This window comes from Salvia miltiorrhiza, chromosome 8, assembly GCF_028751815.1.
Source record: "Salvia miltiorrhiza cultivar Shanhuang (shh) chromosome 8, IMPLAD_Smil_shh, whole genome shotgun sequence".
Lineage (NCBI taxonomy): Eukaryota > Viridiplantae > Streptophyta > Magnoliopsida > Lamiales > Lamiaceae > Salvia > Salvia miltiorrhiza.
The window spans coordinates 14,060,050-14,071,392 of record NC_080394.1 but is presented as its reverse complement, the minus strand read 5'-3'; positions in this window follow the sequence as shown (position 1 = coordinate 14,071,392).

Here is an 11,343-nt window from a genome sequence, read left to right as displayed (position 1 = left end):
AATATCCACAATTTTCACAGCTGCAATATCTTCCATGCAATCCATCACACCCAAAAAGCCCCAATTTCAGGAGAAGATGATCACGCCGAGAGCAAAGTTTTCAAAGATGGCAGGAGAAGATGATCACGCCGAGACCAAAGTGTTCAAAAATGGTAGCAATATTTCTTCAACATTTGCTGCCACCAACCACCTCAACCTCTCTATAAATTGAGGTGAGTTCTGCAGAAGGAAGAAGTGCAGAAGTGCGAGAGGTGTGAGGTAAAACAAGAGAAAATTTTAAATTTCTTACTTGCAAGAGCTCAAGTGAGCTCCCTTCGCCGGGCCGTTTATTCGCCGACCGGCCACTAGGCTCTGAACCGAGAACGTGTACTCGTTCCTCCATCTTCAGGCTACCAAACCCAACAATCGAAAGGCCGAAACCTTCTCTATATTTTCCCGACCAAAGGCCACAATATCCTTCGGAGGCCAACGTCGAATTCCCGACTTAGCCACCGGCCAACTTACGGCCTTCGTTTCTCACTATCCTTACGACGAAAAAGGATCGAGAAACCACCGTTGTGTAGCCTGATCTACCTCGCACGAGGAAGACTAAGTCGTAGACCTTCGCGGCTAAACACCATAGCGGAACGACGACCAGAAAAACCCCCGGCGAACAACTTCCATTAGTGCTCACTTGGACAAGGGTAAGTTGACGCCCTTATTTCGATGCATTCCCGTTTCTATTATATTATGGGAAATTTCTGGGGTATAGATGGGAGTGTGGTGAATATTTGTACAAAGTTTCATGTTATTTGAACTTCGTTTACTACCCTTTTAAAATTTGAGAAGTCTACTGCCCGTATCTGTTGAAACTGTCGTGAGGCAGATGATTAAGTTAACTATTTCAGTAACCATATGTTGATATTTAGCTCTCAAATTTTTATGGTATAAATTTATATGCGTTATCTATCTGCATATAAAATTTGAGGTCATTCCGGAAACGTTTGCTATTTTTCAAAGATCTGGACTTTCAGTTGGCAGAAACTGCCGAATCTGGTAGGCGATGGGAAAATCGCTATATCTCTTAAACTACTTGGAGTTTTTCAACATACTTTTTTTTCAATTAAACTAGACTCAAAGAGGTTTCTATTGATATAAAATTCGACTCCATACGAGTTCGGAGTAAAAGCAGTTTATTAGTTGAAGTTGAATCTATACAGTTTTGTTGAGATGGAAATGATTCAAAATAATTCCTATTAAGAATTTTAAAGTTTTATTGTTGATAAAATATCACTTTTAGTTTATAAATGAGCTATTGATGTGTATATATATATATATATATATTGGTGATTGACATTATTAAATGGGGAGAAGGAAAACGTTTTATGTTTATAGAATTATTCTTTATTTATAATAGATAAATAAAAGAATAATATAAAATGGAATTTCCTACATCCTCAAAGGTACATGAAGTATTTTGATAAAGGAAGAACGATTGTATATGAGTTAGATATAGTCGTTTAAGGAAATATGGGTAGTTAGAGAAATGAGTGAATAGTGATTCACTGCATTTGTTGTTATCTTTTCTATTATTCACTCGAACACATGTTTTCGTGTTATTAAAGGTTCAAATAAACAAAAGCGCCTGAGTAACCTATCGCGCTAAGGAAAGAGAATCATTGTCTTAAGTAGCAAAACACTGCAATCAGGTGGGCATTACTTTTACTATACGTATATAGAGATCCCCTGCTTGTCGTAGGCCTCTTATACGAATGAATGCATGAGATGATTTAACTGTTAATTTCAGTTTTATATATCTATCAAACGAGTTTAATGCTACCTTTGAGCAAGTTATTTCATGACAAAATCTTTGAGTTAAAGTTATTTCAAGTATTGTCTTGCCATAAAATGTTTAAATTTTAGTATGATATCTATCTGCTTTGGCTTTGCCAATGATGCAATCGAATTCGGGTCCTGAGCAGTTGATAGCTATCCTGCCAGGGCTAGTGTACACCAGTGACCGTGAGTCATCTAGCGGGTTGGCCGGTCAAGTGACCGTGAGAGGTGGCCACCTCTCCGGCACACAGTTTCAGATATGATAGATTACAAGAGAACTTAGTCTGCAGACGAACTTTAAGAATCACAAATGAACTTAGTAAGCTTGGGCCTTTTAGCGAAAAACTCCCTTGATGTACTGTTTATGATGGCATGACAATTTACAGTTTTGAAGCATGTATTTTTATACCTAGGCATACGTGCCCACTGAGTGCTTTTGTACTCAGCCCTGCATATGTTTTCTAAATGTGCAGGTTGAGCTGATGTGATGATGGTGCTGCAATGAGCGGAGTCTCCAGGGTTGTTAATAAATAGTTAACCTGTCTAGAATATGTCTTCATACATATGTCTAGCTACTTTCCGCTGCAAGATGTTGTTGATGTTATAGTATGTTATGTCATACTTTGAGTCTTAAGAGAATGGTTTCATATGATGTATAACTTGATTAATGATATTAATTAAGTTTTATGCTGTCTTTCATAGACTATTTTCAATTGAGTATTCATGAATAAAAATGACGAGTTTTATTAAGATGAGTAAGTTTTACGGCTATAAATGACGCCCCTTTTCTTCCCCTTCTTCTTTAACCCCATCCCTAGTCGTAGATCACTCGGCTTAACTATCCTTAGTTAGGGCGGGCTGTGACAAAGTGGTATCAGAGCGAAGGAAAGCTCTGAATTATAAGTCTTGAGTTTAGTCTAGAATGAGTCACTAGACTAATAGTTATTAACAACCGTGAGCTCAGCGCACCATCACACCAGACTCAACGAGGTATGTAAAATTTCAAAGTTTATTTGACATTAAATTTTGAAGAGCATGATGTTGAGGTTATATGATGAGTTATGATGTTACACTTTGAAGGTGCATAGTTTGAGTTTGAGGATGACAACATGATTAATAATGAGTTATTATGTTGTAAGAGCATATGTTGACGTTACATGATGAATCATGAGAGCGTTTATATCATATGATGTTATATGATTGAGGATGCATAATTATGAGTTATGATGTGATGTATTTGAGATATTTTGTGATGAGAATTGTTTGAGCAGTTGTGATAAGTCACGATGATTTAGATGAAGGAATCTAATGTCATTGTTAAGAGAGATTTTTTTTTTACTAAGTAGAAGGATGAAATGAGAACTTAGAGCTAAAGCTTGAGAGAATTAGCAATTGCTTTAAGTACTTGTTGGTTTGAGTTATGAGTTTGAGTTATGAGCTTGAGTATAATAGCATGATTAATGATGAGTTATTAGCATGTTGCAATGAGATATTGTACGATATGTTGAGTTGTTTTGTGACGCGAGTTTTGCTCACGCAACCTTAATGGTACTTGAGGAGGTATCATGAGCCATAGTCTTTGTAGATGGCTTTGAGAGAGAATTGTTGAGTTGTCTTACTGAGTCACGATGATTTAGATTAAGGGATCTAATATCATTGTTTAGAGAGATTCCCTACTGAGTAAAGATGGGACGAGATGAGAATTTAGATGTTTTGAGCTTGAGTTTTAAGATAACAGTACTACTTAGTAGGAGTTTTGCTAAGTTATGTTTTGTTTATTTCTGTTGCTAGAGCCAAGGAAGGCTAGGGTTGAAAGGATGAGAAGTAGCCGAGGAGGGCTAGAGTTGATGAGGATGAGAAGAGAAGCCGATGTAGGCTAGAGCTAAGGATGATCTTGAGAGTATGAGCAGTACACCCTTGTTTTTGATTAGTTTCAATTATATTGCGATGTATATAACTTACTTAGGAGATATTGATACTTGAGCTTTTGACATGCTGATAGATAAGCATGCGAATATAGTACCCTACTGATGTTAAATAGATGGATGCTCCTAGTGTGCTAAAGTAGCAACTAGATGAGTTAACCGGTAACAATTACCGTAGGAAGTCCAAACCGAGACATAGCACCATTAATGGTGTCGGTTTAGAAGGGACATTACGATAGATACTATGGTTTTTGTAGGGTTTATATAACCCCTTTATGTAAGTCCTCTAAAAAGAGGCATTCTACTGATGGATATATTAGGTTGACCAGAGTGGTCTTTTTGTTAGCATTTCGTGAGTGCTTATTGCCTTACAGATGAATGTTAAGGTGACCGTGAGGGTTTCCTTAAAGTTGAGTTAGTAAATTGCACTTGAGTTTCGAGGATGCTTAGAGCGTTGGTCGAGTTGAGTTTTCCTTTTGTGATTTCAAAAATACCTCAAAGATATCATCAAGAGTGTGATGTGAAGGATAGGCGGGATAATACTCCGCCACCACCACCGCAACATGAGAGGAGAGTCGAAAAATATTGAATTTTCGAAACAAGAGTCTAGAACATAGGACCCTGAGTTTAAGCTTTTAGCTTGCTGGTGTGAACTTAAGTTTTGTTATGTATAGTATGTTGAGGGTTTAGAAGACACAGAATTTTCAAGTTCGGGATAGTATATCCCGTGTGACTGGGGAGTGATTATGTTGGACCTGGCCAGTCCACATGATCCAAATCTCAGTAGACGTCTTTTGGGTTGAAAATCCATGTGTTTCAACTTTCGGTTGAAAAGCCAGATGGGTTCATACTCGAGGTCATTTTGTTCGACCTAGTAGTTAATCATTTCATACCCTCTGGTCATTCTTTTGATTCTCTTGAACAATTTCTACAACACCTTGCTTTGATGTTGTGTTGAGTTTGAGCCTTGCAACTCGTGAGTTGTCATAATAAGATCCCCTTGATTGATAAGACTAAGAAGTGTTAGTCTACTGACGTAGTATACTACCCAAATTATGGCTTCGTATAATTGTGTCTCATTGTAATTAGTTGAGATTAGTCTTTGTCCTATAAATGATATCGACCACTCATTATGATAGAAATTCAGAGTTCAAGCTAAGATCGTAATATAGTGTTCGAGTACGAGGACTTAAGTTAATTGGTCTACGATAGTTTTAAGTGATTCTTATTTTTATAGATCTAGATTGTATGATGTTATGTGTGAAGTATATGCCTTGAGATGTGAAAGTTCGAAGGAGTTTAGTTTACCCAAAATTGGGAACTTTTGAGTCAATGGTTAAGATGATTAATAGATGATGAAGATGAGTCCATGAGATGTATATGATGATGATTGATGGAGTAAATTGAGTATATGATGTCAATTGATGATTTTGATATGAGTTAGTTTAATAAAATTAGGGATATGTGTATCTATGCTCTAATTTGTAAATTGATGGGTTATATGTGAGATTAATTGGCTAAGATTGATAGATCTATGAATGGATTAAGGTATCATGTGTGTTTATTAAATTTCAAAGAGTTTACTTTAATAAAAATTAGGACTTTTTGCCTATGTGTTATTTAAGTGATTTTGGCTTAAGATATATGTATTTGAGCATGATATTAGTGTATAATTATGTTTGAGTAAGTCTTTTGTTGGCTAAGAAAATTTTTTACTTAGTTTAGTTTGTATGAGTTTTTGAGTTTTCATATTTTGAGAAGTCGATGATTGATAAAATGAGGTCTAATTGCTTTATGACCATTATGTGAAAGTTTGTCATGTTTTATTAAGAGTTTTATGATGATACATGAAGTTTCATTAGAGTTTAGTTTACATGATAAAAGGGAATCTATATGTGTATAATGATTTATATGATGAATGAGATCATATTTGAGTATTTGAGTAATTTTGAGCACGAAAATGAGAAGAGAATTTTAATGATGCGTTCGTTGAAATGTTTTACTTAAGATTTGAGGTTATGATGTAAGAAGAGAGTCAAGATTGAGTATGATGAGTATTATAATGTGCTTGAATGTTTTCAAGTGCTATATGTGTTTAAAATGAGCTTTGATTGGTTTTCATTGAAGGGATGTTGGGTTGAGCATTTAAGAGTTTGAGATGAGATTTTGGTGAATTTCGTAGGCCTACTGACCTACTGTGATCGATGGTTTTTAGATGTCTAATAGCTTTGAAAATTTTATAGCAAATCCCTACATGAGTCTTAAGCACACCGGTAAAATTTTAAGTCATTTGGACTTCGTTTACTATTTTTTATAAAATACAAAACCTAAACTGCACATTACTACCGAGAATTTCAGAGAACAGGAGAAAGAGTCATTCATTTCAGTAGCTTCCTGTGTGATCTAGATTTCAACATTTTTATGGTATTAACCTTATTGTGTTAGCTAGATATCCACCAAAGTTGAGCCCAGTTTGACAACGTTTACTAATTTTCAAAAATCCAAGTTTTCGATTGCTCAAAACTGCCGAATATGGTAGACTGTAGTAAAACAGTCATATTTCCTACAATACTTGGATTTTTTGACTCTACTTTTTTTTATATGAAACTAGACTCGAAGACCTTTCTTTTGGTATGAGTCTCGAGTCCAAGAGGTGTCGGAGTCAGAACAGGTTAGATTTTGAAGTTGAGTCAGTGTAAACACAGAGCATGTTTTGATAATGTTTGATTGTGTTTTCTTATGGGCCTTAGGTGATTGTGTTGTCTATGAGTTTGAATGAGATTAGAAGAGCCTTATATGAGAGACAAATCGAGACTTAGAACCATGATTTTCTTGAAACCTATCCTTGAACTTAAGGATTTGAGATGAGTGGAGAGTTTATATAGAGTTAAGTAAGGAGATAGAATATGAGATAAAGCATAAGTTTCTTTTCATGTCTCTGATAACCATAAGTTTTTTTATGTCGAGTCTAGAATAGTATCTCTAGACTTCTAAGAATGTCAGTAACCCTCAGCTCGCAGTCACACTGCCGCAACAAAGGTACAATAATAGTTTCAAAAATATACATATATGTATTTCAGACGTTATGAAAGTTTTTCAAGAAAATGTGCGCCTTATGTTTACGATGCTATGTGAATGCTTTTTGTCGTGTTTGGGACTACCCGAACCCATAACGACTCAATGAATATATTTCGTGTTTGGGACAACCCGAGCCCTTAACGAATCAATGTATGTATGTACGTATGGTCGAGTTAGATTCCTTGAATCTTTCCGGCATAAGCAAAGTTTTCATGAAAGGGACATTAAATGTCCATATATGTTAAGGTTTCAAAAGAAACAGAAGTATGTATGTATGAAAGAATGAGAAAGCTTTATGTTGTCGTTTTAGGCTAGAATGATGGGTCCTCTTACAAACCGTTTGAGTACCACCCAAGAATGCTTTGAGAATGTTAATCGTGATAGCACCGCTTGATCGATTTAAGTAAAGACTGGTAAGATAGAAATGTTTAACATAGAGATGTTACAACATAGAGGCAATGCTTTAAGACTAAGGATTCACTTGAGCTATTTCAATAGCGGTGAGATTAAGTTTTTCACATAAGAACTTATGTTGCTTATGATTATGATGTTAATCGTGATAGCTTGGCTAGAACAACATAGAATGGGCTTTCATGGTATCAGTAACTTATGATGAAGTACTTATTAGTAAGTGCTTTAAGTTAGAAGTTGACTTAGAGCTTTATAAGAGATAAGAAGTTGACATGATTGGGGGTGAAGCTCCCATTTGACTGAGTGATTCATCGTGCTGGGTCTGGTCAGCCCATATAACTAAGATCTCGGTGATTGTCAATTAGGATTTTGACCTTGAGTAGAGCGTCATCCCAATGTATAGACTCACACTATGTAGTTGTCACAATAAGATCTTATTTTACCACGATAAGCACAGTAATGACTAGAATGACTTAGTTTGCTGTCAGTTCTCGAAGTACTAGAAGGTGATATTCTCACAGTTAGAAAGATACACTAAGCATCAACCTATCTTTTGACCGATAGTCGGTAGAAACAAAGCAACTTCTGGAATCCCAAGTGGAGAACCAGGGCAGATAACTAGTATGATAGAATTTTCAACAAAATGTCAGGACGTGCTCCAAATATGGTGGACACTTATAAGAAACGCGTGAAGGAGTTCGCAAACGAATGGCGTCATGAGATATTCAATTCCCCTACCAAGCCAAAGAAATATTACGTAGGAACAACCAACGAGCAAGACTCTCACCATCGAATCACTGCTACCAAGGGAGAATGGGAAGACTCCGACACAATCTGGATATACACCACCTCAAGATGTGGTGAAGGAAAGAAAATGGAATGAAGAAAACAACAGAAAATTCGAGAATAGAAAAAGAACTTTAGAATAAGACTTAAGATCTAACCCAGCCTCAGAGCCAACAACCTCACACTAGAAGGGTGATTGTTTCGGCTATAGTATCAAAAGCTCCATCAATAGGAATGTTCAAAGGAAGCAAGTATTTGTTTTAAACTTCAGAGAACTTGAGCACTATGTCTCATTAGCCCCAAAGTTGAATTACTTGACTTATGACTTAGAACTCGTTGTGGTTGTGCACGTGTTGGAAATTTGGAGATACTATCTCTACGGAGTTAAGTGTGAGGTCCTTATAGCTGACAAGAATTTGAAGTGCTTTTTTTTAGCAAAGAGATTTCAATGTAAGACAACAGAGACGATTCGAATTAGTGAAGAATTATGATGGTACTATCAATTGGAAATTAAGATAAGATGTTTCACCACTAAATATAAAGTACTGATTGGTGATTGCCTTATTCGGTTTAGTAATTGTTCACCATCCGGAGACAATATCAAGCTGTGTAGTTGCATCAATAGTTAAGTGTGAATTTCAAGAAAGGATTATGAAAGCACGAAATGAAAATGGATATTGGTGAGAAAATGTGTCTCGCCTCAAGAATAAGAAAAACGAAAGGATTCACGAAAGTCAGGAATAGTGCACTAATGGTTAGTGGAGGATTGTGGAGGTATACACTGAATATTACGTCTCGCAGTTAAGAAAGTATGTGATTAAAAAAGATGAGATAGTCCAAACTCAGGGCTTAAGTTATGAAGAGAAATCAGTTTAGTGACTAGATTGCAAGGTTCAAGTGTTACGAGGCAATAATGTTGTTCTCGTCATATAGTGGAACCATCACAGGATGGAAAAGGCTACAAAAGAGATGAATGAAACGAATGACTAGTATCACAAGCTAGAATACCAGGTATGCAAATTTCGGGACGAAATTTATTTTAAGGGGGGTAGTATGTAATGCCCCGCTCTTTTAAATACATATTAGATTAAATATGTGCATTAGTTATAAAATTCTTTTAATTATTTATTGTGATTATTTTGTTCAGATAATATTATTTCAGCAAAAGTCTGTATAAGAGATACAGAGCTGCGATTTAATATTCAGTCATGAATCAAACCAATAATTAAATTTTTTGGTTTAGCTACACATTTGAAACTTTGCATTACCAGTTGATTGAATCACTAGCATTAGAAATTTTACATTTATAACCGATTTCATAAATCGTGTTATTTAAATCAAATTGCTGGAATTATAATTTGAGATCATATGCATAATAATTTTATTATTTCGCGTTATATGTGTTAAGGTATTAAGTCGCGAATTAATTCCGACTTTCACGTATTAAATCTCAAGATTGAGGATTTAATTTATATAAATACGACGAGTATTTAATCATCGAGAATTGGAGAATTATTACAGAAACAAGTACGAACTATGAGAAATTAGATCACGATAAATAGTCGAATCACTACACTATTACACCAACCCCTCCAACATATATCATTATCACAACTATTCATCTTCAAAAACTGCATTTTTCCGCAGTTAATCCCATCCAAATAGTCAAGATTTCAGCAAGAGAAAATCATGCCAATATCCACAATTTTCACAGCTGCAATATCTTCCATGCAATCCATCACACCCAAAAAGCCCCAATTTCAGGAGAAGATGATCACGCCGAGAGCAAAGTTTTCAAAGATGGCAGGAGAAGATGATCACGCCGAGACCAAAGTGTTCAAAAATGGCAGCAATATTTCTTCAACATTTGCTGCCACCAACCACCTCAACCTCTCTATAAATTGAGGTGAGTTCTGCAGAAGGAAGAAGTGCAGAAGTGCGAGAGGTGTGAGGTAAAACAAGAGAAAATTTTAAATTTCTTACTTGCAAGAGCTCAAGTGAGCTCCCTTCGCCGGGCCGTTTATTCGCCGACCGGCCACTAGGCTCTGAACCGAGAACGTGTACTCGTTCCTCCATCTTCAGGCTACCAAACCCAACAATCGAAAGGCCGAAACCTTCTCTATATTTTCCCGACCAAAGGCCACAATATCCTTCGGAGGCCAACGTCGAATTCCCGACTTAGCCACCGGCCAACTTACGGCCTTCGTTTCTCACTATCCTTACGACGAAAAAGGATCGAGAAACCACCGTTGTGTAGCCTGATCTACCTCGCACGAGGAAGACTAAGTCGTAGACCTTCGCGGCTAAACACCATAGCGGAACGACGACCAGAAAAACCCCCGGCGAACAACTTCCATTAGTGCTCACTTGGACAAGGGTAAGTTGACGCCCTTATTTCGATGCATTCCCGTTTCTATTATATTATGGGAAATTTCTGGGGTATAGATGGGAGTGTGGTGAATATTTGTACAAAGTTTCATGTTATTTGAACTTCGTTTACTACCCTTTTAAAATTTGAGAAGTCTACTGCCCGTATCTGTTGAAACTGTCGTGAGGCAGATGATTAAGTTAACTATTTCAGTAACCATATGTTGATATTTAGCTCTCAAATTTTTATGGTATAAATTTATATGCGTTATCTATCTGCATATAAAATTTGAGGTCATTCCGGAAACGTTTGCTATTTTTCAAAGATCTGGACTTTCAGTTGGCAGAAACTGCCGAATCTGGTAGGCGATGGGAAAATCGCTATATCTCTTAAACTACTTGTAGTTTTTCAACATACTTTTTTTTCAATTAAACTAGACTCAAAGAGGTTTCTATTGATATAAAATTCGACTCCATACGAGTTCGGAGTAAAAGCAGTTTATTAGTTGAAGTTGAATCTATACAGTTTTGTTGAGATGGAAATGATTCAAAATAATTCCTATTAAGAATTTTAAAGTTTTATTGTTGATAAAATATCACTTTTAGTTTATAAATGAGCTATTGATGTGTATATATATATATATATATATATATTGGTGATTGACATTATTAAATGGGGAGAAGGAAAACGTTTTATGTTTATAGAATTATTCTTTATTTATAATAGATAAATAAAAGAATAATATAAAATGGAATTTCCTACATCCTCAAAGGTACATGAAGTATTTTGATAAAGGAAGAACGATTGTATATGAGTTAGATATAGTCGTTTAAGGAAATATGGGTAGTTAGAGAAATGAGTGAATAGTGATTCACTGCATTTGTTGTTATCTTTTCTATTATTCACTCGAACACATGTTTTCGTGTTATTAAAGGTTCAAATAAACAAAAGCGCCTGAGT